The sequence below is a fragment of the Numida meleagris genome, chromosome 1 (assembly GCF_002078875.1).
Source record: "Numida meleagris isolate 19003 breed g44 Domestic line chromosome 1, NumMel1.0, whole genome shotgun sequence".
NCBI lineage: Eukaryota > Metazoa > Chordata > Aves > Galliformes > Numididae > Numida > Numida meleagris.
In genome coordinates this window covers 31,340,298-31,366,857 of record NC_034409.1, presented here as the reverse complement: position 1 = coordinate 31,366,857, position 26,560 = coordinate 31,340,298, and the positions used below count along the sequence as shown (strand labels likewise).

The window sequence follows — 26,560 nt, the reverse complement described above, 5'->3', positions numbered from 1 at the left end:
AAGGCCAGAAACAAGAGCCAAAGCAAAATGCAAAAGCAGGCCCACAGCTCTCAGTGAGAGCAGTCATGATTCTGTCCTAAACCTCATCTTGGAGTGGAACAGGCCATGAAGGCATATGAGATGCGACCACAAGTAGGAAGGAGCACAGCACTGGCTGGGGCACAGCTGCCATTTCACCACATGCCTCCATAAGCAGATAGCAGAGGCTGCCCTGGATCAGGGATGGGGATGCTGATATTGCCTGCTTTCCCCAACATAAGAAGGCAGAGATCACTTGATTTGACTAGAGTTTAAGTTATTTATTCCAACAAGTAATTTGCCCCTTCAACACTATATTTTATAACCAGCTACTCCACTTCTGCAAGCCAACGCCGTCTCATGCAGCGCTGGACGGGTGCAGTTCTCAAATAGCTGGACTCCAGTTTCACATTCCTCACCTCCACGTCCGCGCTGCCCAGTGGTTTATTTTACAGATTCCCTGGCTTTGGGAGGCAGCTATCATATTCCCCCACCTCCCTGCCCAGCTTAATGGGGCCTTTGTCAGTGGTGGTGCTCAGCCCAGCCCTGCCAGCCACCCGCTGGCCTACCTGGCCCTTCCAGGAGAGGCACCAGTCCCGATCCATCCTGCCCGCAGCCCTGTGTGCTTAAGGAAAATAAAAAGGAGGACATAGCACAAAGCCTGACCCCGTTTTTCATCCATGGTGTGTTTGTGCTGAGGACTTGCCAGTCACCATGAGGAAATCGGTCCTCCAGAAGGACGTGGCTGGTTCCTTCAGAGCGGTCTGGATTGGAGCAGTTTCCACTTTGCACTTTCATCCCAGACCATCAGCCCAGATCTGTTAAAAAGCACACCACTTCAGTTAATCTTATGAAAGTGCAAGCCGAGATTAAAGTAGATTAATCCCATAAAAAATGGATTACCACAATCAACATACCTGACAGGAACCATGTGGAAGTGGCAGTTATTTCTTAATAACTTTCACCTTTGTATCTTAATTACAGGACAGAGAGGCAGCTCTGTGATTAGACATTTACACAAGATGACACTTTCTATCCAGCAATTGCTGTAATGAGGCCCTAATCCTCCATGAGCGTCCCCACAGGCTCCCAGGACACGTATCACTCCTAGGAGCTTCCTATTCATGAAAAGTGCAGTCCAGGGCTGCCCTGGGACTGAGGACCGTGTACAGAGGTCTGCATATTTTCATGGCCAGTGGGGGCCTGGTGAGGATGGTGAGGAGCTGGAACAAGCTTCCTGGAGAAGTTGCAGATACCCCATCCCTGGAGGTGATCAAGGCCAGGTGATCTAGTGGGCAACCTGATCTAGAGCCTGATTTAGTGGTGGGCAACCCTGTCCAAGGTGTGGAACTAAATGATCTTTGAGGTCCCTTCCAACACATTCCATTCTGTGTTATGGCTGTATGGGTGCCTGGTTGCCCCAGCCACTGCTACTTGCGAAGATAGTTCACACGTTCAGATGCAAATATCTGGAGAAGCAAAGAAACTCTAGATACAATAGGGCCAAGCTCATGGTGAATAGAGTCCTAGTAGGTAAATATTTGCGTACCTGTACCATTCTGAAAGGCTGCACTCAGCTCACTCTTCAAAGCACAGGTTGAAAAAGCACTGCCTACCCTCTATTCATTCCCATTAGAGAACACTTTTACCCCTTTGGGCCAGAGTCTTTAGCTAACGCTTAGATTGTTTTTGTTGAGGAAACTGGAGATTGAATTGTGTATAAACAAGGTAGCAAGCCTGTTTATTTACTGAAAATGGGCATTAAATTGTATTTCTGTTAATACAATCATCAAACAGAAAGAAGGAATTTCTTTGCTCTTTATTCCAAGCCTTTTATTCACCAGCCAGCACTTCACCCAAAAAGCATGAACTATTTTCTTTTTGTTTTTCTCTTTTTTTTCCTCCTCTCAGGGCCTCACTACTAAGACTCATTTGACCACTCTTGGCTTTCTGCAGTGGTCTCTGCTTGCTCTTGTGGTATCCCAGCTGCACTGCCTACGCACTGTTTTATCCAGCCCACACCCAGACATACCCTATCCCTTGATTTCAGCCCCTTCTAAAGCCCTCACAGTGATACAGCTCACATTCCAGATCTTCAACACATTCTGTATCACAGTCAACTGTCTCTGCCACCTTAGGTTTTTTATGCTTTTTGTGAGGAAAAGGTGACTTCTATCAGCTTCCAGGATACTGCAGACAACTTCCACCCCAGTGACATACTCACTCCTTCAAGAACTCTGCACAATTCTAGGTTACTACAACACTCAGACCAAGTCAGTCTCCCCACACCAGCACAGTTGGTATGCAGTCCCACATGGAAAACATTTGCTTCCAGCATTTTCACTCAGAAACCCAATTCCCAGAAGTGTAACTAAGGCACAGAAGGAGCGGAGGAGAAAACTGTGTGGTTGCCCATTCCCTTCTGCCAAATGTCACACCATGTAGAGAAACTCCTACCTGTGCCCACACATGCTGTGTGACAGTCACACAATGAAAGCAGTGGCTTTGGCCACCCAGGGACACACAATATGACTCTTTTCTGTGAAGTTTCTGTGAACTCTTTCATCTTCCCTTCTGCTACAGGGGAGAAAGAGAAGCCACAGCAGATGAAAACCATGCTCCTGCTGCCATGGCACCATGGAGAAAGAGGATACTTTGGTCCATTGACTTCCCAAGCACTCCATAACCAGAATGGCTTCACCATCAGTCAGTTACTGTCATTAGGCAGTATAGATATCTTACTTTAAAATTGTTCCAAGACTGTAAATATTGTATTATGGAAATAAGGGATAAGAAACCAAATTCCTTTTAGAACAGATAGTATATATTTCAAGAGGCTTTAATCAAAACCATATTGCATGTGGTTTAGTTGTAGATTTGTACAGACAGTAAGAAAGAAAGCCTGAGAGATGAGAGTCAATTCTGAATTTTTTGCCTCCTGAAGAGATCTTCATGTAACTACACCCCTCAGAAACTACACTGCTAAATTATGGTGCAGCCACAAAACCTTCCTCTCAGCAGAAACAAAATGACACATTTTTGTAGACAGACAGGAAAGAAAGATGAAAGCAAAACAGTGGATTTTTCAATATACAACCAGCTCTCTAGTCTAGGTAGTTCATAATCCCCAAGTAGTACCACCACCACGTTAAGGAAAAAAGGTACATAAGCTTTCTTGCAGTAATTTGATGCAAAGACTCTGCTTGCCATTGAAGTTATCCTAACCATGAAGAACTACAGATTACTTCAGAGCCTGTGGTTTTTTCAGCACTGATTTCTACCGTCTCCCAGGATACTGCTATGTGGCAGCTGCGTTCCTGAACACTCACATTAATTGTTCCGTCTTGACATCTATTATTTTATAAAATGTACAGTGGCCATGAGCTCCACTGTCTAATCACACGTTATTAGAAAAAGTTGTTGGTTGATTATCCACTGTGAATGCAGCTACCTGGAAATGATACAACTTATGTTTATAGGATGTACAAGCATTCTTGCTCACCCTCGCTCTATACATTGTTTTATTTAGGGCAACATACAGGCAGAGCTACGTCCAGTAATGCTATTCATTACAAATTACTTCACTGCTAGATCTGTTTCATTTTACACTTTGTTTTGTGCTTTCTCAGGCTGCCATGCATCTGTTCAGACACCAGCATTGGAAGCATACCCAAGGATGGCAGAATTTTGGGCATGTTCCCAAGAAACCATAAAACAAAGTACAGTAGCGTGATAGATTCTATTACTGTTTGGACTTGATTTGAAAATGAAGTTGGTAATCTTTTGATCAGTTGCAATGTAAAACCATATTGTACAGCCATAACTATTTTCCGCCCTAAGAAAAACCATGGGCTATTTTCCAGATGCATTGTAGCACAATGGGCATAGCATCAAAAGGCGGGATCAATGAGTACAGAAAAAAACGTGTTTCTTTTTGTTTGATAAGTTCATTCACTGAACAAGTTTGAATCAGAAAATCGAGTGCATTTCAGATTTTAATACACAAGTAGTGGCCAACAAACTGTACAAGAATTTGTCCTTTAACAAATGCACTTTCAAAGGATGTGAAATATCTTAATTTTGCCAAAAGAGAATGGGCTAAACCCTCATCTCAGTTACTGACTGGCTTCAGTTCCCATGGGATGGGATTTGGGATGGTGTATTTAACAGGAAACAATAGATCAAACAATCTCATTGCCTGTAAAAATTAAACACTGTATTTTCATAACTTGGGAGTTATGTAAGGAATATTCCAGAGGCATGCAGCTATAAGAGCACAGTACCCAGCTAGCACACTTTGAAGGATAAAGCCAAATGATAATTGCCTCCAGAGCTTGGGAAGTATAGAAATCTCACATAGTCACAATCCCTAGAGCATGTTCGTCAGTTTGGAAATCATTTAATGCATTTTTGGAGAGAAGATTTAGGGGAGGAGGAGGAGAAGGACCAGGAGAGGGCTTCACGCAGCCAAGTTTTATCATTCTTCTTCTATGTGCATATCTTCCCTTAACTAGCTAAGCACCTTGCTCCCTGCTTGTCACTAAACATGTGTGTAAGCAATATATATATATCTGTACCACTCCCAGGTACAAGAATAAATAAGCCCCAGCATTTTCAGGAGCAGAAATCGAGTCATAAGCATCTTCAAGATCACTGGATTAGCTGCTTTTCCCTCAGTAAGAACACGTGCACTTTGGTGATGTGGGACAATGAAAATCACATGCACACCCTCCTGGTGTGTATATTGGCTAAAAGAGACCTCAGCCTAGAGTGCTGTATCCCATGTTTAACTTAGCTCTTTTAAATGTAATGAAATACACATATTTGGGGGGGGGGGGGGGAGTCATAAAAACATCCACCCAGCTGAGACAGTGAATCTCATGGCTGGTAAGGAATGAGAACAGGAGACAGAAAAACTGAAGAACCCAGCCCTCACCTTTGCCCAGCTTATTAATTCCTCCCAGATAATGCAGACACCTGGCCTGTGGCTTCTTGGCCACTCTGTGGTCTGCTTGATGTTTTCCTTATGCTCAGAGCTAGCCTGTTTGCGAAAGAAAAGCAACAGTGAATGTGAAATATGAAGAAGTTCCGTTGTGAAGAAAGGTTTGGCGAAAGGAAGGAGCAGTCTGGAATGATCATAATAGAGCTGCTGAAAGTAGAAAGATTCACAACAAGGGAAAGAGATATCTTCTTGTAAGCTCTGTGACCCAGCAGGCACAGATTTGTAGCAAGGGAGTTGCTGCTTAAGGACCCAGAAACCAAACCTTTGGCATTTCAAGGTTTACTTTGGATAAGCTCTAATCTGACCCTGTGGCCCATTAGGTGTGCTCCAGGAGAACATCAACGGGATCAATAGCTTCATGCAAAAGGAATTCAGTCAAGTTGCATGCTGCAAGACTTACAGCTTGACCAAAAGCACAGCAAGTAGTAATAGTAGGAATGTTTGCTGCAAAAAGTGTTGCTGATCCAAACTAAAATGCTAAGTGGGCATACCCTGGGAGATGTAATATTGGGTAAAAGTTGCTCTGGTAAAATTCTGAATGAGAAAGAGGGCTTTAGAGTACATATGGGCATAGAAGACAAATTCATGCAGGCTATATGATCAATTCAGAAGCAACATTGGCTTATTCTAACCAATCAGTCATATCGTACATCTGAGACTAGGGGAAAAACAGATTTCAGTAATCTCTTACCAACCAGGACTGACAGACAGGCCATGTTTATGGAGACCAAACAGTGGATGTGAGCAAAGTGGAGCAGTGGGTGGTGTTTTTCAGCAGTGGTGACAGCAGCAGTAGGTCTCCTCTGCTGGTACAGATTTTTATGAGTGTAGCATGCAGGCTCTTGTTCATCACTGGTGAAAATGCATAGTTAACCATGGTGACTATGTTGAAAAATAGTGTTCTGTAGCTGAGAATTTGCTCCATCAAATAGTGTTCTTTGTATCTGTCGTAGTTTCCATGGAAAAAAATAGGAAACATTACTTTCAGAATGACCTACATACTACAGTAGGCAAGTAGGACTGAGTCAGCACTGAACAGCTTTTCTATATGTTTGTGAAATGCTCTGGATACAGGCTCTGATCCAAGTTGAAAGACATATAGTTGTCGCATTTCTCACAAAATACCCACTCAGGCATGAGAAAATCACTGAGCTGATTCTGTGTCTTGTCAGTTAAATTAATGCAATAAATCACTTGAAATATTATCCAGAGAAGTAGTCTGTCTTCTTATGCCGTTTTCTGCAGGGTTGTCACCACAACCTAATCAAGTTTTGTTGGAATGCATCACCCATTTTTTAAACTCAGATTTTCTGACCTCCAGTCTCCAGAGCAAAGTCTTGCTAATCCTAGGTGTTGCTCTACTGCGGCCCTCAGCTGAAGACTGGGGAGACGGACTCGGGTTTCATTTTAGTGGCTCAGCACCATTGCTGGGTTTCTGTAAGACCAAGAGCAAGCGGTAAAGCAGAAGCTGCAAAATGGGAGATACGCTTTCTGCTCCTCCATGCTTTCATCTTGCATCAGTGTGGGAAGTATAGCAGGTGAATGAATACAGGTTGTCTTTGGAGGCAACATCAGTTCCACATTCATGGCTCAAGTAAAGAGCAAAACTCCAGCTCAGAAGCAACCAGAAGGTTCCTGACGGGGCGCACAGAACCCAGTGTGTCTGCCATGCTCAAATAACCAAGCACAGGGAAATGTTCAAGAGAAAAAAATGGCAGCAGCTCTTGAAAAGCCACTTTTCAAATGCAATGTAGATATCTATGTAATATCTAAGTAATTAAAATAATTGAGTTTTATGAGTCAATTATATAATAATTCATTTCCTGAAATAGATGTAGCCCTTTTCCCACCTTATTCATTTGTCTATCTGCTTTTTCCTCTATGATTAGAGACAATCAGTTAATCACATTACTTTCCATCAGTGGGTATTTTCCTTTAGTTTTCAGGAAGCTTGCGATCACTCCCTCTTTATCAATGGAAAGAAAACATACTGATTTAAGTAAAGATATGAAGTAGACATGAAAGTAGGCTATTTACTAATATATGTAGGTTGCTCCAAAAGTAATGTCTGCTATTCATTTGCACGATAGCTACAACAGATAGAAAGAGCACAAAAATACTGTCTGATAGAGAAAATTCTCAGCTACAAAACACCATGACAAACAGTCATCACCATTAGCCAGTTTGCGTGATGGAGACATTCTTCGTTTTGTTGTGTGATAGCTGTGCATGACCATCTGAAACATGCCTTGTCTCTCATGTTGCTGTCACAACTGCTGACACACTGCCTCACTGTGCTCACATCCACTGTTTGGTTTCCATAAACTTTCAGCAAGGGTAGATGAATGGCAATGGGTGCAATTTTTTCTGCGCAGAGGAATTCAGTTCCACAGTTTGGTTCACCTGCACTTCCATGTCAGATGCCATTGTATCAGACTGCTCCTCTGCTGCCATCAGTTGGATGGCAACAAGATGGAATGGATATTGGTGGGAAGGTTCAGCCTCTACTGCTGTACCACCAACTCTGACATTATGGGCCGACATTATAAAACAGGAGGCTTTACTTTCGGAGTAGTCCCTGTAAATATGTAGTTATGCTGCAGAAACAAATCTTTACAGAATTATTTAGAGATGGTTTCTGAGAAACCCCACTCCATCCATACCAATGGACAGAGGTGCAGAAATTCAGTTCGTATTTGTGATCACAAAGCATGAGACAACAATAACACAAGCTGCAACAGGCAAACGGGCATGTCCAAATTGCTGTATTGCATTACAGTTCTCTTCCCACATTTACAGCAAAGTGACAGCTGGTTATCACCCTGCGGTGTCAACCATGAAGCGTCCAAGGTGTGGCTCTTCCTGAACGAACATGAACAAAGGAGTGACCATATATAGTGGTAGCATCCTCCTCTCTACCAAACATTTTTCTGTTCCAAAGCACATGATTTCCCCCTCACATCCCAAATCTGCAGGCTCATTCATCACCGTATTATTCGAGTTTCATGCTGTTATAACTCTGTTAACACCAGGCCCATAGAAACTCCGATTGCCTGCTGATACTGAAAGAAAGCACACATCTTTCCAGTAACATAAAACCAAGTTTTGTTCTACAGCTTCTTTCAAAACAAGCTGTTCCTCTGTATTCAAGTTCATGACAGCTCTGTAAATTACAGGCCATTTGGCAGAGCAGCTCTAGAAAAACTAAATACAAAACATTATTAAAAGTCAAGACTTGCAGCTATTTTAATGCCTTCCCTTTACACTCCTGTAGTTATGTCAGAGCTGTGTTTGTTGCACACTTCTTTCGTGATTGCCTTAACAGGAAAAAAAATAGTAAATTCCTTTATTAGAATATTTGTTTAACATTTTAACCCAAGATGTTCTCCTACCACACTCAAGAATACACAGTAATACCTATCAATTTTAAATCTGTAAAAGAGGAATTCTCCTGTTCGCTTTCATTTTAGCTGAAAGCAAGAAGCAAATAGCTAAAAACAGCTGAATCCAGGAGAATGTAAATAAGAGATCCTTGCCAAATCTTTCCTGGTTACCAAACGTTCTACCAAGTTTAAAGATCCCATTGTGATAACTTTGTACTTTATTTATAAGGCTTTGCGTAAGCCACTCCCTTTCCATATTTGTTGGAGTTCATGCTTGTATTCCCATGATTATTGCAGAACAAATACAGGTGAAAGGCTGCTCTTGCTTCACACCACCATTCATCTGAGTTTTCCCCCTTTCCTGATGACATATTTTTAAAACATCAACTGAAGTCTTAGAATAAACTAGAAGAATTCAACCAAAATATTTGAAGTTCTGCTGAAGCTCTGTTTTCTTGAGAAACAAGGCACCTTTCACAAAGCAATTTAACTGCACACCGAGTTTCCAAGATCTCATTCTAAGGAGCTTTTGTGAAGTTTCCAAAGGAAGAAAAGCTTTTTCTGCTCTTCTCATTTCTCCGGTGGACTGAGAATTCTTTGAATCGTATCCAACAATGTGGATATCTTCTAGCTTCATCAGTGATACCTCTGCAGTACTGGATGCAATCCCAAAGTCCTGCCTGAACATATTCCAGGTTGAATTGTGCAGGACTGAGGAGGGGTTCTCTGAATGTTGTCTCTCCTCTGCACCTTCGCTGGGAAAGCAGACAAGCATTCCCAGGGTGTTACACAACTTTGCCGCAGGTAAAGCATGAGATACCAAATGAGAATGCTAATTAGAAAAAATTCAAAACCGAGTGACCTTCCCTCAGCACTAACATGCCGCACAGTGCTAGCTTTGTCCTGACATGTGAGGCACTTCTCTATCTAGTCCAGGAATCGCTTTAGATTTCATGAATCTACATGCAACATGAGTCAGATGTAAACAGAGTTGCCCAACCCTTTAAAAAATTCCATTACACTTACTCTTCCTGCCAGTTAAAGTGAAAGTTCTAGGCAGAGCAGGTGGCCCACAATTCACCACCTATTTTCTCTGGTCCAAGAAGCCGGGATGAGACAGTGGGTGACAGCACGGGCTGTTATCTTTTCACTTAGACATCACCATTTTCAGACAACCCTACTTTATACTATCAACTTGCTGAGAGCTCTTTTTGGTCCCCTGACACACTCCAGCCCATCTGGCTATCTAATTGAACCTTTCCAAGGATGCCTCCCAGGTGTCACCTTGGTACCTGTGGCTTAAAGAAACCAATAAAATAAAATAAATTACCTACAACCATCTATTATGCTATTTTTTTTCTTACTTTCTTCAGATCTCATGATATTTCACTCTCTGTCCAGAGTTCCACTGAAATTTGAATGAAATTATTTGAGAGGCATTGGAGTTGTGGAGTTGTGTATATAGATACCTTGCAATTACTTCCTATGCCCACAGACAAAAAGCCGGTAGAAAACAAGGATATTTGGTACTCAGCAGGAAAAAGCACTTATGTTCACTTACCCATTACTACATGAGGAGATGGCACAAAGAATAACCATAGGTTTCTCCCCAGAACTTGAGGGACAGTTGGCTGATATGTACCAGGAGGCTGAACTTAAAGTTGAGTCAAGAAAAATGAAGATGAATTTTAAATTAAAAGTTAAGTGAGTTTAGAAAAATAGGCTTGTAGGTTTGGAAAAATTCATCTTTGCTTTCCACCTTGTTCCTTCCTGAGATTCTAGTCGGTTACTGCACCCTCATAATATAAAACAAAATAAGAAATCTTTATCTCCAACCTCACTTCAGTGACTCATACCAAAAACATACCCTTTTACTTCCCTGAACTTCTGAGGAATTCAGAAGTGCAATCCTCAAAGCCCTGAGGGAAGTTTGGCATTTCATAATAGCCCAGGAGCCCCACCTGATGTGTAAAGAATGCTTTGAAACATGCCTATGATTAATTAATTAACATATTGGCATCTTGCTTGCTTTTTAACACTCCCCCTAATGTTTTGGTTTAGAGCTGCCCATGCCTGTCATGGAGACTGAAGTGGATTTATGTCATTACCTTGTAAAGAATAGTGCATTTTACATCTAAGTAAACATAACAGTGTAACACAGATACAGTAACTTGTATTAAGGATTAATTACAACTATTCACAGTGCTTAGAGTACCCAGTTTACAAAGGGAGGAAGCAATTATTTTTAAAGACTTCTTTTGCTTCAACATTTCTGAGCAATTGCATCATCCTTTTTCCTGACAACAAAGTTGGAATCTTGAATCCTGGAAAACAGTTCTTCAGATATGAGAGGCTGCTCTGCCCTTAAGTCTGATCACCCAAGCAAAACATAGGCTTGCTCTCCCCTCTCCCAGGTAGGGGCATGCCTGGGAGATAAAGCAAGGCTAGAGCACCTGCACTTTTAGTGCCCTGGGGAGGTGGCCACAGAGCAGGGAGCATGGAGATGGGGGGCAATTAGCCCTGCAGCCCAGTGCTCCATGCGTCCTTGTGGACTGTGTGATTTGAGCTATCCCAAAATATCAGCCAAGGAGCTGAATTAAATTTGTAGAAAAAAAAACTTTGAGCAAAGAGGGTGAGTTAAATTAAATCTTCACTGAAGAGCTAACTAAACTACTGGGTTAACCAGGTTATTTTGGAATATTTCTGTTTGTTTATGTAGCATAAAACCCACTCAACCATAATAACGAAGTACGAACAAAACACCTAGGAAAACACAAATCCTCTTTCTCTCCTTGCAGCTACAAGAGTAAATAACTTGTTTGTTGCGTACAAGAGAATCTGAGGCAAACACTAAATCAAAGGAAGGAGGTTTGCATTTGGAGGTCGGTGGCCATGCTTGTGTCTTGTGAGGGTGTATTTCACTGTGCAGCTGTGACTCCAAGGAAAGCCGTCTCCTGTGCCTGTGGCCTTCCGCTTGCCGGTAAACACCTGCACTATTGTGGGGGGATTGGCAGTCCTTCAGCAAAGGTGATGCTGGCATAGCTGCTAGCTTGTAGCCCAGGTGGTTTTTTGGGGTTGTTTTCCACCATCTTGGAAGGACAGGATCAGTCTGCAGGTGGGGGCTCTGACTGCTGGAACAGGAGCCCATGCAGAGTTGGGAGCAGTTGTTCTTTTTTCATCTTCTCTTCTAATTTGCGTAGAGGTCTTTGCCTTGGTTTGACTACAGAAAGCAGTACGAAGTTACATGCTGAATTTGGAGGTGGTTTGTGACTGTCCCACCAGTCAGTGTGAAGCTCTGTTGGAGCTAGTTTTCTAATTTAAAACATGACAGTAAGGAGTAGCAGCACTGAATTTCTCTTTGGAAATGGTGCTAAGTCTAGATCTAGCAATTGGCTTCATCAAAGGAGGCTGCTTTCCCAGTGATGAGATTCCAGATAAAGATCAAAATTAAATCATGTTCGCAAATAAAACCATAAGGTAATAAAATACTAGTGGAAAAAAAAGCGAGTGAGATTCAGTTTAGAAACATATGAGGAATAATAACTCTAAACCTTTGAGAAAGAGCAGCCCTAGTAGAAAAAATTGAGTTGATACTGAATGTCAAGATGTTTATAAGCTTAAAAATGTATAATTCAGTAGTGTTGGTACAGAGGTAGTATACACTGATCTGTCTTGTATGATTCTGTATAGAGATCTGATTACCTCAATATTGAAATGACATCTGCAGATTGGAAGGAATTCAGCAAAGAGCAACAATGCAGATAAAGGAGCTAGAGACTAATGTACGTTGAGAGCAAAAATAGGTTAACACATAGCCTGAGGGTGAAAGAAAAATATGGTAACTCTTACAAAAGTGTGAACAGGAAGGAATTAAACTGTTTAGATTGCTACAGGAACATGGAAGTAAGGGTAGTAACTTATCCTACTCATTGTACTACTAAAGAAATATAAATGTTGTGTACTGTGTAGTCTCATTTGAAGGTGGAAATCAGGAACTGGATTTATTTCAAATCTGCTGTTTTTATGATTAAGTTTTTCACTTTTTTACTGACTAGTGCAGTTATTTTTCTGTAGAGTCGCATCACTACAATATATTGAATTACCACCCTAAAAGACTTTTGCACTCTTTCTCCAAATATACATATGCGGTAGCCAAGAAACAAGAACGGAAATTTTTTATTGCTGATTGAGCATCTGTCATTTCCACTTTTCTCACATTTCCAAACTGTGTATTTTAGGAGTTACTATGTTGTCTTTGAGCAACAAAAACACTACAAGCATAGTCTTGACCCCGCATTTTATCAAGGACCATGCCAACAAGTGCCACTGGTGGCACAGTACGCAACTGCAAGTGGCCAAGTTATACTCAATGATTACATCTGTTGCTACGCATGAAGGAACATTTGTAACCAGAGCCCATTGCCTTGACAGGATCATAATTCACAGGATAATCAAAAATAGCTGATGATAGCATGAGTTGTTCAAAGGGAGGAAATAGCCTTTGAAGGGCATTTCCACACATCGGATTTCATTATGTAACACCAAAATATGTCTTTCTGAGCATCTGGAAATTTCACATCCTGCACCTTTAGAACAAATTTCACTCTTTCCCAAAGGGGTGGTGAGTGAGAAAAAGGTAAAAAAGCCAGAATGTGCTTTTTTACAATCTATGGTACAGTTTGAATCAACAAGCCTCAGCAGACTCAAACTCTCCAGTACAATCACAATTTCATTAGACATTCTTTACAACTTTTATTTTCACTACAAACATTGTAGTGCAAACACTGTAGTACATTGTAGTACAATGCAATGCATTGTAGTACAGTGCATTGCATTGTAGTACAAACACTACTAACAAACATTGTGTTTTCAAGAAGAATGACCTGAGCAGAGAAACATTATACTCATCATCATTTAGGATTCTCAAGAAGTTCTGGAGAGGTTAGGGGGAAAATATGAAGAAAAATAATTATCACAATTTTGTGAAATATATAATGCTCAAAGTATGCTAATGACAAGATGTATATGCTAATTACATATTTGTACAGAAATCTGATCATAAAATATCATTGAAATACAAATTCACAAAGTCTCTACTATCCTTCTTCAGCATTGCTTCCCTTTACGAAAGTTGATCTAATAATACTGCACTACCTGTTCATATCCACTGTAAATTTAGCATCACAACCAAATTTTGTAGTTCTTAGTCAAGAAAAAATGACTTTAGAAGCCAAGAGGAAACCAAACTACAGTCCTGCAATTATAAGCTGCACAGTTGTTTGTTTGTATATGAAAACAGCTATAAAAATTTTTCTAAAATCTAAAATAAGAGCACCAATTTAGATAGAAAATGTGTCCCAAAAGGTGCGGCTCCATTCTGCGCTGTGGCCTGGGCACTGCCATCCTGGATTCACTGGGAGCTGCAGCAAGCTTGTGTCAAGCCCTGCTGTCTGATGCCAGAATTTTCAATCTGACGTTTCCCATCCCATCATCAGCAATTAAAAAGGGAAGCAGGAGTCTGAAGAAGGAGTGCTCCATCAAACAAAACACCCATTTTCAACATTCCTCCCTCTGTTGCTATGGGGCACGCAGCACTTTGCACAGAGAATTGCTTGTCAAAAAAAAAATTAAATAAAAGACAGATTTCCATGTAGAGAGCTCTGATAGGACTGAGCTGATGAATTGTCCTGTATTACAAGTGGAAGTATATTTGCTTCTATGGTTCTATATGGGTAGTCATTGTACTAAGGGGCATGATTAGTGGGTAGTATTGGTGGTAGGTGGACAGTTGGACTAGATGATCTTAGAGGTCTTTTCCAACCTTAATGATTCTATGATTCTGTGATTCTGTTAATCATAACAAGGAAACACAATCATGCTGTTACTCTTCACACATTAAGGAAGGTAATGCACATTGTATGAGACTGGATTCTGTTCCATCCAATAATCTGACCTTTGTTAAATAGAAAGAGCCTATTAGGAATTAATGTACTGCATGTAGAAATGTCTGGTTGCATTCCTCTTTCACAGACATGTGTTTGGCGCCTGTGGTATTAACTTTCAGACTTTGTTTCTTTTTACTGCACATCCGTCGGCAGTACTGTTGCCTACAAATGGGGTGCAGTAGAAAAACAAACTGTGTTGCTTTTGCCTTTTCCCAGTTCTCTCAGATGAAAGGTAGGTCGTTCATAGGATCGTTAAGTGGACTTAATGATTCCTCACGTCAGACACTATAACCTAATGAGAGCTGATTTTCAACTTTGGTAGGAACTATAACTCTCCTTACGTTTCTATTTATGAGTAGCAGAATTTTTTTTTGATACTCCAGTAGCAGTGGAATCAACAGCATTGTAAAGAAGTGTCTCTGGAAAATGAGAAAATAATACTTAGACACAAAACTACAGGCAAATCATTATTGTTTAATAAACAGATAATTGCTTCTGGAAAATATGTTACATCCTTATCTGGTTCAGAACTACATTATACGTTATTTTGATTAGGCTATTTTTGTATAAATAAAACAATTCTTGTTTTGCAGACAGAAGAATGAAAAATACATTCTGCAGAATGTTGTTCACAAATCATTCAAGTGGTAGTTCTAAACCAAATACAAAAAAATCTGACCCACAAACTGTACAATTTATGTTCTAAAATTTTTCTGTACTATAAAATAGCTTTTGCTAAATTTCTTCAAAACTAATGTATTTCTCACTTCAGATATTGACATAACATTAAGTTAAATCAACTATAATTTTCTTTAATATAGCTGACAATAACTTTTGGTTATATACTTTTCCTCATATTCCAGTGCATTTTGAGTTTTTCTACTCTTGTGACCTTATTTTGCAATAAGAATCATGCCGGTTTCTATTTTGACATTAACAGGTTACAGTGCTCAAGGCAGACATCAATAATTATATAACTTGATATGTCCTCATTCATTCTTCACTATTCAGAAAACAGTGGCTAAAAAAAACCGAGTACCTATATATAATATATATTATGTTAGTGTGTACAATGTATAACATCAGTTCAACTATAAGCAAAAAATAATTTCAATAGCAGGATGTAAGTGCTTTTGCATGACTAAACAAAGGAAGTTAGAAAGAACATTTATGTGAATACACTCCAGAAAAGAGGAATCGGCAAGAGAATACTTGGGCAGGTCATCTCACATGCTTTTAACATGATAGCAACTGCGTTCGTGTAGGCACAGCTACTCAGTGATGGAAAGCAGAGTAAAAGCTCCTGTGCGTGAATAGAGTTGGACAGTGATGTTAACACTAGTCACTTAAATGGGGATAAAAAGGCAATGGGTCAAAAAGAAATGTGATTTTTGTTAGCAGCATTTTCCTCATGCGTTCACTAGTAATAGAGCTTTTAAGTCTTTGAGAGCAGAATTCTTTATTCTGTATTCATAGATACAAAGAGGTTCGTATAGACCATAAGAAATGAGGTGGATGAAATGGACGTTACTAGAAATGATTTGTATTTAGGAAAACACTTATTTTCTGCTATATGAAGCACACATTTTTATTATTATCATTTTTTTGCTCACTAAAGTTATTTCCGGATATATGTGGATTTCTAGTCTAAGATCCCCTGTGGGGAATCCAGTCTAGTTGGAATTTCATGAAGTATCCAATAAGAAAATCCTACCTTGGCATTTTCATAGCTCAATCTGGTGCTATAACATATCTGTTGACACTGATCAACCAGTTGCTATGACCCAAAGAAGAGTAGCACCCACTATTTTGCTCATTGAAAGGTACATCGATCTGGATGTTATGCAGTTAATTTAGTGATGTTTTTATTTTATTTTCAGCATCAGTTCTACTCATTTCAAGCAGCTGTACAGAGCAGGGTGTTGTTATTGTACAATAGCGCATGGTTGCAGAACTGTTTGCATTTGTAAAGAAAATCTCACCCAAAAATTCTATTTACAAATCATTATATTTGCAGACTGAAATAGGCAAATTCAGAGACAAACTTTTATGCTCTTTCCTTCGTCATTTACTGCAGTGAGAAATGAGTTCCTTCTCTATCATGCTATGAATTTTAGTAAGGATGTGAAAGCTGACTTACTTACTCTTGAAAGGAAAAGCAGATAGCCCTTATAGTTCACAGGAAAATTAGTATGACTTATCCATTATTTTATAAACCTACTCCATGGAGAGCAATAACATTTGGAGGTGATTGCAGGAAAAGACAAGTCACTAAAAGAAAGATTATCCTCACCAGCTCCACAAACCGTCATTACCTACCTCTTTTTTCCTTAGGAAGGATTTGTTTTGTTCTCAGGAGAAGAGTAGAAAGCATAAGAACAGTGATAATATTTTTTACAAAAGATATGAATAATGAACAAAAAGGGCTTTGGTAGCCGATTACAATACTAGGATGCAGGAGAACAGATGTCACCTCTTGGTTTCATCAAAGACTTTCTGAGTGACCTTGGCTTAGATAAGTCAAAATCACTCTGTATCCCAAGTCTTTGTGTTAAGCAAGGATAATAGTAATACTATCTTTGTGAAACTGTGGAGACAGATCCTTACTGTAACCTCTGTCTCCCATGTCAGGCACTGAGGACATTATTGACCTTATATCCAGGTTGAAACTGCTGTATGTTGTAGGCACCTATGATGATGCAATAGCTTATCGGCAACTTTCTGTGCAATTTAGTGACACCTACTACAGATTCAGTTAAACTGTGGACTTGGTCAGTCCCAAATAAGATACTATCAGAGCATATTTAGTCTAACTGTGTCCATGCACACAGTTCATGCTCACACGGGGAACTACTTCTGTAAGAGAGAAATACTGATGTGTAAGCAGGCTAAGAAATAGCTTCTCATGGGCATCTAAGTTGATGTAAGCAGACAATAAACTCTTAAACACAAACTGTGAGTCTTGAAATATCCTCTCCCCTACATTTTTGTCATCAGAGTTCTTTGGAACTCAATTTGGTACCTGTCTGTAGGTGGCTCAAGGTCACTGTCTGCACACATCAGGAACTGGTCTGTGACTTGTGTCCTCTAACACCTACAGTGCCACTCTGCCTGCTTCCTATCACTGTCTGGTACACGGACACACTCAGTATATCCATAGGGGCAAACACTTGAGGAAGTACCACAGCAGATGCTATTTCACTTAGAGGAGGAAGAAAAAAAGTGTTACACAACAGTTAAGCAATTACAGAAGATGAGGACAACCAGCACCCAATTCCAAATGGACCACAAGCTCTGTCATCTCAGAGATGACCTAAAGCAGTAGGGCTGGGGCCATGCTACAGTAAGGGTGTCTTGGAGTAGCTGCACTGTGCATGGCATAACTGCTACTCACATTATTTAATGAGTCTGAGAAAGAGATTGTGTGATTCCGGTCAAGGCCAGTCATACTGGCCTGGAAGGAACAACATGATCTCCAGAGGTCCCTTCCAACCCCTACAAATCTGTGACCCTGTGACTCTCTGACACTCAAATTCCCAAACCTGCTCCAGGTTCAATCATGCATAAACAGATTTGTGGAAGAAGACATCCATGGGAGAAGAGCATCCATAGTAGATGTGCAGGTGAAGAACATTGCAGGTACTTACATAGCCTCACATTTATACATATATCTATAAATGTATCCTAAGAAAAATGAACTACACATTATTTTATAGAGCAATAGTGAAGGCATGTAACAGAAAAACTAGGAAACAGCAAGGACATATGATCAGAGGTCTGCAACAACTTCCATATAAGGAAATAATCAAACAGTTCAGGACTCTGCAGTCTGGGAAACAGATGACTGCGGAGGGATGTGGCAGAAGTGTGTAAAGTGATAAGTGTCATGGAGAAGGTAGTCTGGCACCAACTTTTTACTGAATCTTCCAGTTCAAGAGTGGGAATATCAAATGAAGCTCCAAATGAGAATTCAAACTGAGCTGAAAGATATAGTTATCATGAAATGGGTAGAATTCCTTACAAGGAACATCAAAGACGTTCCAAACTGATACGGATTTAAGCAGCAATACGACTACCATTTCCTGTGTTCTTCCCTAGGCATGCACTTAAGATTATTGCATGTTTGGAGGTGGGACTGTGTTTTAATTCAAGAGAATATATGTGCACAGAATCTCACATTGCAGATTTTACAGTGAAGTTCCCTAGATCACAGAATTTGCAGTGGTCAGGCCATCAGAAGTGCAAGGAACGAGGATCACCCTAGGAAATCATCCTCATGACCACGATGCCTCCCTACCAGTGAAGTAGTGGGGCTGGGTGAATTCTTTCATGATCCTGGACAGTTGTTCTTACCTTCACTCTACTCCATGGTGTCTCTATTGACTATCAGAGGCTTCACTCACCTTGCTTCAGTATCTAACTCCATGTACATCCCAGCTTTGGCATCCACTCAATAGGTATCACTTTCATAGAAGACAAGTTGGCATTGCAGGTTTGAGTGTCATAAGCTTAAGCAGGCAGCATGGCATCTGAAAATGGACCCTGTTGGTCTGCCAAGATGCTAGGAGCAGAAGGGCATTCCTGAGGGATACCAAACTACCTACAGTCTTCTAGCTTTTAAAGTTACACAGGTTTTATAACCGATCCCCTTACTTAATGTCTATCTAGATTGCACAGGAAGTATCCATATGGTATTTTGGATCTTGCCCTTAAAACGAACATGCCTTGAGAGGAAAAACAGTTAACTAAATAGAAAGAGTCTGATGAAAACTTAATTAAAGTAAATGGAATTAAGTCAATTGTACCTCCTACAATATTTGAGTATTTGAACGCTATGGAGTTGGAGTTTTTGTGAGCCTAAGGGATTTTTAAACTCTCTAAAGGCTTGCAAAATGAATTTGGTCTCTTTTTACTCTGTCATATAAACTCATAGTTTGTTTTATTTCATATAAGGGTAATTTGATTTTTTAAAACCCACAAAAAATGTTTTTCTAGCTACAGACAATCATGTGCAATGTATTAAGGACAGAACAGCCTCCAAGTCCAGGGTTTGGCACAGTCTCAGTTCTAAGGAGTCATATTTTAAAAAATTAGGATTTCTTTTCTTTCCCTTTTCTCTGCTGCTTTCCCAGGGTGTCTCTTTCTTTCTTCACACAGTCAACTCTCTGCTTCTTTTCTCAACCTATTTATTTTTCACCGAATATATTTCTGTCTTCTCCCTTTTTCACGGCCAGTGTTAAGCAGATAAGTAAGATGTGCCCCTAGTAATGCTGGTGTGGAAGTAAAAATTTTAATGAAAAATATTTCAGCAGGTTTGAAATCTGTCAGAATGCTTTAGCCCACTTCTAATAAGAACAGGATGTCCATGGATTACTTCCAGCGCTCTTTCTTGTGAGTTTATTGCTCCTGATTCAGAAACACTGCATTTTGAATAGCACCAGATCAAATCTTCTGAAAATATTCACTCAAATTAATATTTGAATTTGTTTCTTGTCTTCATGTTCCCTTTTGCATTCACTCACCATGAATATGTTAATACATAAAGTGATAACTGGAGTAAGAAATAAAGTTTAACAAAATACATAAACAATTCAACTGTTGGGAAGACCCAGAGATCCAAAAGAATTCTTAGAAATTTTATCACAAAAACTTTTTGAATAAATTTGAGTTAGCTGTAAACAATTAATGGGGATTTCTTTAAGGAAAAAAAAAGTATTTTACATAGATAAGTTTCGGTACAATACTCAGTACAACCGCTGAGCATTCTCTTTTCAGAAGGAAAGTTGAATTAATGGTTAATTCAGCTACTCCACAGCAACAGATTCTGTTATTGTGGCACACCATCATGCATGCTACCAGTAGTGGCACACACCTTATTGCTTATATTTTCTCCCACAAAACACATCTTAAAGTCTAGGAGTTTTGACTGCTGTTTTTCACCGTGGAACACTGGAGCGACATCACAATATTTGTGTGAAGGAGGCAGTAAGAGCCATTGGTTTCTAAAAAGCTTCCTTCCTCAGACACAGACAATTCCAAGTCCTCCAGCGTCTTCCATGCAACACCTGCTTTCAGCTACTGGAGTCATAGTCAACTAAAGCAAAAAAAATTTTTAAAAAAGGAATCTTGAAAATAAATCAGCCTAATGCATCTTATCTGTAAAATTATATTCCCTCTTGCAGAGCAAAATTATTTTTCAAAAGAGTTTTACCAAATAACCTCCAAAACAAACTGGACATCCTCCTCACTCCAGCTCCCAGACTCTCTCCAGATGATAAAAGCACAGATACAAGCAGCGCTGCCCACTTGACATTGGTGTAAATAAGCAGGTAAAAGAAAAGGGGAGGTGTGCATTAGTTCTGGGCATATTTTATTTTTGCACATGTATATATTTAGAAACATTAGTGCAGCAGAGCCACTGCCAGAAGCCAAGAAAGTAGATTTTGGAGCTGAATTTACCTTTTTGTTGCATTTTTAAGGAAACATCCAACAACTCTCACTCTATTTTCCACTTACATTCTCTTAAAGAACAGTTACGAATTCCCTATTGCTGACAGCAGTGTTAGCACAAGAATTGCCTATTATTACGTTGCCTGGAAGTCCTTGGCACAAAGCAGGATCTCAGCTGTCTGGATGCTGCAAACGAGCCTTGGTGAAGAAGGTCAGAATGAACTATAATTTTTAGAGTTAGCTGTAACCAGAACCGCTGCTCAAAGGAAGACTGGGGAAAATCTTGGACCCACATGCAGACTCACTGCTCTGGCCATTTCTGTGATAAAGTCTGCATTCTTGAAACCCTCTATTGCTAACTCCAACTGGCTTTAAACCAGAGCCCCTTTCCTGTCAAAATCCCAAGACACAGAATCAATAGAAACAATGGAGAAGAGGATGTTATTCTACTTCACTAAGCATTGTCCAAACACAGAATAAAGACAGACGCTACACTGAAATTTAAGGGAACCGATATTTTACATAATTCAGGCTATAACCTGCATACATATGAAAGGTTGTTCCCTCTTCACCGGAAGCACAGAGGAGGCTGTAAGTGCAAACTAATGATAAATCTATTGCAAATGAAACAGAAAGAACTTAAACAAAAGCAATGTGCAGTAGTTGGACTGTCACTTAAACAGTTAATGACCATCTTGCATTGGTGCACTTGCATAATCTCAAAATACTTTATTATTGAGAAATAAAAGCAGATTGTTCTCTTTACAAAGATGACAGCCAGAATATTTCTCTATGAACTTCATAGGAGGTTCCTTTCGTGTACCAAATGCCGGGACTCCAGTCAGTAAACAATACAGTTCTGTTAATTAGTTACCCAACCTCACATGTGAGGTAATAATTCTTGTGATACGTGGCTCTTGCTCCTTGAACTTTCACACAAAAAAAGTCTTTTGATGATTAAAAAAAGCCCTATCTCTCACTCCCCTTGACCAATTTGTGTTCGTTTCTCAGCATTTCTGTGCTACAATAAATCTACAGAGAAGAGTTGAGGTAGTGGCATAGATTTCACAAAACACACTACAGAATGCTTACATTGTAAATTCCTCTGTACCCACAGTTAAAAGGGACATGCAGCAGCTTGCTGCTGCTTTACCGTAGGAGAACCTGCCAAACATATGCAAAATAATGAAAGAAAATAAACATTTTAAGAACCCATCTTGCAAGCTGTCCAGTCACCACCCAATCACTTCCATGGGAATGTTTGCACTTAAAGTTAAGAATGCGCTTAAGAGCTTTAATGATCCAAAGCCAGAGAAAGTAACTTCTTGCAGCACTTGTATTTCTGCTCACTTGAAACTATACACTCTTGACACCTCCCTCAGCTGTTTTAACCAGTTGATGTATTCTAGATTAAAGCAAGTTAGAACTTGCTTTCCTTTTCTCTCAAAACTATGCAATTTTTACTGTGTCACTAAGTGCCTTCATTAAATTAAAGCCCTCCTCTGCCTACCCTGAACTCAGTGACACATTACTATATTTCATAACTACATTGAGTATTCTAAGCATGTGATTTGCCATATGCTTTATCTGAATGCCTGATCATTTAATCAAAAGGAGGAAATTATTTACTTGTAGCGAAAATATGACACAATTACCAAATCTGCCTTACTGTCTAGAATTCATTAGAACTTTTTGTACCCAGGTTTTACAACTGTACTGTGAGTCACCTTCCTAGTTTAAACAGAGATGTCATCATTTTTATGACACCATGTTTTCTTTTTCTTGCCCCAGTTTCCGTTCTGGCTTTAACTGAACAGCTTAACCTTAGACTTTCACCATTGCTTCCTGTGTTAAATTTGTGTGGCTGAGAACTCTTGTTGATCTCTTCACCTCTTGCATTTACGCTTATTGTGTATTGCACAGTCATTATTAAAATCAGTAACATTTTCTTGGAAATATTTTTAGGGTCACTGAAGTCTTTTGAATTGTTGACTGCTAGTAATCTGCCTACAAAGAATTCTGTAAGTCAGTGCTTAGCCAGATAAACTCTGATTGTTGCTCATATTATCATTGTTCTCAAATGACTGGGATTCCGTTCACAAGCATAGGAGGATACAGTACAAAAGGACTTGCTGTTGCTCAAATGATACAGATTTTAAAACTCGAACCAAAATGACACATGAATTTCAATAAACAACAGTGTTGCAATGGTTCTGACAATTTAGGCCAGGGACAAAATGCCTGGTTTTTAAGAAGAAAATTTTCTACAGGATCTAAAATGTTAAGTAAACGTTCTATTTCTCCTGCTTATAAATAGAAATTTTCAAATGTAAAAGGCTACAGTAATAAGATTAAAAATATCACACTGCAATGTACTATGAATCTTAAAGCCAAAGGCAAAATTTGGTTGCTCTTGTTTTGTCATGGTGAAAAGCACAAAATGTGTGAAAATTCTCAGACTATTCATCCTAAAAAAAGTTGAACGATATGTCATACTTGCCCTCAATCATCTGTACACTCTTCCAAACTATTTCTAGAACGTTTTATTGTATTTACATCTGAATAATATAAGAAATGATTGTCTCAGTGGTTGCTTCACTTCTCACTGGCTTCAGCAGCAAAACCAGTTTCAAAAGTGTGGGCTTCTCCTCTTTCGCCACACTGGTTTGCTTCCTCCCCAGCAATACCCACAGGGTTGTCTGTGAGCTCCACAGGAAGGTGGATTGCAGGAAGGCTCAAGTGACCCTGGAGAGGCTGATTTACAGTGGTGCAGGGGTAGCAATGGGAGACGAACAGAAGAAGAGGAACATGGGAGGAGGGAGTAACAAACTGACATCCTGAAAAGTATCCTCCTGTGGCTCTGAAACAGCAGTGGAGAGGTGTGAAGAGTTCCTGATGCCTTCATTGAAGGGGAAAAGAAAATGAATTTTAACAGCAATTGTGACTTCCAAAGTCAAATTAATCACAGCTTTAAAGAGGCTACAAAGCTGCTCCTCCTCACCCCCAAAGTCCACAAAGTACAGCTAATAATTTCTACATTTTTTGTGATTGCTTATTTCTTCAGACATCGTGATTCTGCTATTTCACTGATGCTGCAATCACCTTCCCATCTTTGTTAACTCAGAAATGCACTGAAGGTGAGGGTAGGATTAAAGAGAGGCCCAGTCAGACAGATTTCTCTGGCTATGGCAGATCCAGTGTCAGTAGTTACCCATACAGAATTCCCCAGGTTGTTCATTTGGGCCTCACCACTCATCCCAAGGGAGATGGCTGCACCTTCCAATCTGCTGGCATCATTGCAGACATCATCTCCTCTAACCCAGTTCTGTCAAAATTGATCCAGACACTTTTTTTTTTTTAAATCCCTCACTATGAAGTATTTAAACTCACTCAAATCATTTTGACAGACTATTTTTAACGAGTAACAAGACATTCAATTCTGATGGAGGCTGGGGTAGAGAGGAGGGCAAAACTTTCTGGTTGGAAGAAAGCAAGCAAGTGACAACGGCCGAGTAAGTCCGCTCCTTCAGTGTGATGGCAGCTGCCATACATAGGCTTGTCTCATATTGGCTGTCACAGTCAGACCTAAACCTTCAGTCAGTCCTGACTGATCAAAGGGAAGAAGAAGGTCTATGAGATGTGGAAAAAGGGCCTGTCCTCTTGGAAGGAGTATAGGAGTCTTGTCAGGGCCTGCAGGGAAGCAGCAAGGAAGGCTAAAGCTCACCTGGAGCTGAAGCTGGTGAAGGAGATAAAGGATAATAAGAAGGGTTTTTTTAAGTGTGTTAACAGTAAAAGGAAGACTAGGGATAACGTGGGTCTCCTGCTAAATGAGGGGGGCATCCTGGTAATGGGGGATGCTGAGAAGGCAGAGATACTGAAAGCCTTCTTTGCTTCAGTCTTCACTTCAAAGACACCCCCTCAGGACTCCTGGACACTGGAGGGAAGAGAAAGATTCTGGGAAATGGAGAGCTTCCCTCTGGTTGAGAAGAGGGTGGTCCAGGAGGAACTAGGTGGGATCAGTGTGCACAAATCCATGAGCCCAGATGGGATGCATCTGCATGTGCCGAAGGAGCTGGCAGAGGTGATTGCTGAACTGCTCTCTATCATCTTTGACAAGTCTTGGATAATGGGAGAGATACCTGAAGACTGGAGGATAAACAACATCACTCCAGTCTTCAAAAAGGGCAGGAAGGAGGATCTGGGAAACTACAGGCCAGTCAGCCTCACCTCCATCCCTGGGAAGGTGATGGAACAGCTTGTTCTAGATGCCATCTCCAAGCAACTGGAAGAGAAAAAGGTCATCAGGAATCAGCATGGATTCACCAAAGGAAAATCATGCTCAGCCAACCTCATAGCCTTCTATGATGGCATCACCTTGACTTCAGCAAGGTTTTTATACTACCTCCCATGACATCCTGATAACGAAGCTGAGAAGGAGTGGGATAGATGGGTGGATGGTGAGGCGGGTTGAGAACTGGCTGACTGGCAGAGCTCAGAGGGTGGTGATCAGCAATGCAGAGTCTGGTTGGAGACCTGTGACTAGCAGTGTTCTCCAGGGGTTGGTGCTGTGTCCAGTCTTGTTCAATATCTTCATCGACAACCTTAATGAGGGGATAGTGTCCATCCTTAGTAAGTATGCCAATGATACAAGGCTGGGAGGAGTGGCTGACACACTGGAAGGCTGTGCTGCCATTCAGCAAGACCTGGATAGACTGGAGAGCTGTGAACCAATAAACCAGATGAGATTTAACAAAAGCAAGTGTAGAGTCTTGCACCTGGGAAGGAATGACTGCAAGTATCAATACAGGCTGGGACATGACCTGCTGGAGAGGATCTCTGCGGAGAACAAGCTGGGGGTCCTGGTGGACAACGGGTTTGCTGTGAGCCAGCAGTGTGCCCTGGTGGCCAAGAAGATCAATGGGATCCTGGGGTGCATTAAAAGGAGCGCGGCCAGCAGGTCAAGGGAGGTGATCCTCCCCCTCTGCTCTGCGCTGATCAGGCCTCGCCTGGAGCACTGCATCCAGTTCTGGGCTCTCCAGTATTAAAAAGACAGGGATCTCCTGGAGAGAGTCCAGTGGAGGGCCACAAAGATGATAAGTGGCCTGGAGCATCTCCCCTATAAGGAAAAGTTGAGCAACCTGGGTCTGTTCAGCCTTGAGAAAAGAAGACACAAAGGTGATCGCATTAGAATCATAGAATCATAGAATTAGCTAGGTTGGAAAAGACCTACAAGATCACCTAGTCCAACCATCCCCCTACCACCAACAACCCCACTAAACCATGTCTCCCAACGCTATATCTAAACGTTTCTTGAACATCTGCAGGGACGGTGACTCAACCACCTCCCTGGGCAGCCCGTTCCAGCGTCTGACCACTCTTTCAGAAAAGTAGCATTTCCTAACATCCAGCCTAAATCTCCCCTGGAGCAACTTGAAGCCATTCCCCCTCGTCCTGTCACTAGTTACAAGAGAGAAGAGGCTGACCCCCAGCTCACTACAACCTCCCTTCAGTTAGTTATAGAGAGCGAGGAGGTCTCCCCTGAGCCTCCTCTTCTCCAGACTGAACAATCCCAGCTCCCTCAGCCGCTCCTCATCAGGCCTGTGCTCCAGACCCCTCACCAGCTTCGTCGCCCTCCTCTGAACATGCTCCAGGGCCTCAATGTCTTTTTTACAGTGAGGGGCCCAAAACTGGACACAGTACTCGAGGTGGGGCCTCACTAGGGCTGAGTACAGAGGGAGAATGACTTCCCTACTCCTACTGGC

At 40.8% G+C, this 26,560-nt stretch overlaps 1 long non-coding RNA gene across 1 annotated transcript in view; it reads right to left on the bottom strand.

The window, feature by feature from the left end:
- The window catches only part of LOC110392711, a 28,828-nt gene continuing 2,546 nt past the window's right edge, over positions 279 to 26,560 (bottom strand). The window contains exon 2 of the long non-coding RNA XR_002434579.1: positions 279 to 836. This is a non-coding gene — a long non-coding RNA (uncharacterized LOC110392711). The remainder of the gene's footprint in view (positions 837 to 26,560) is intronic.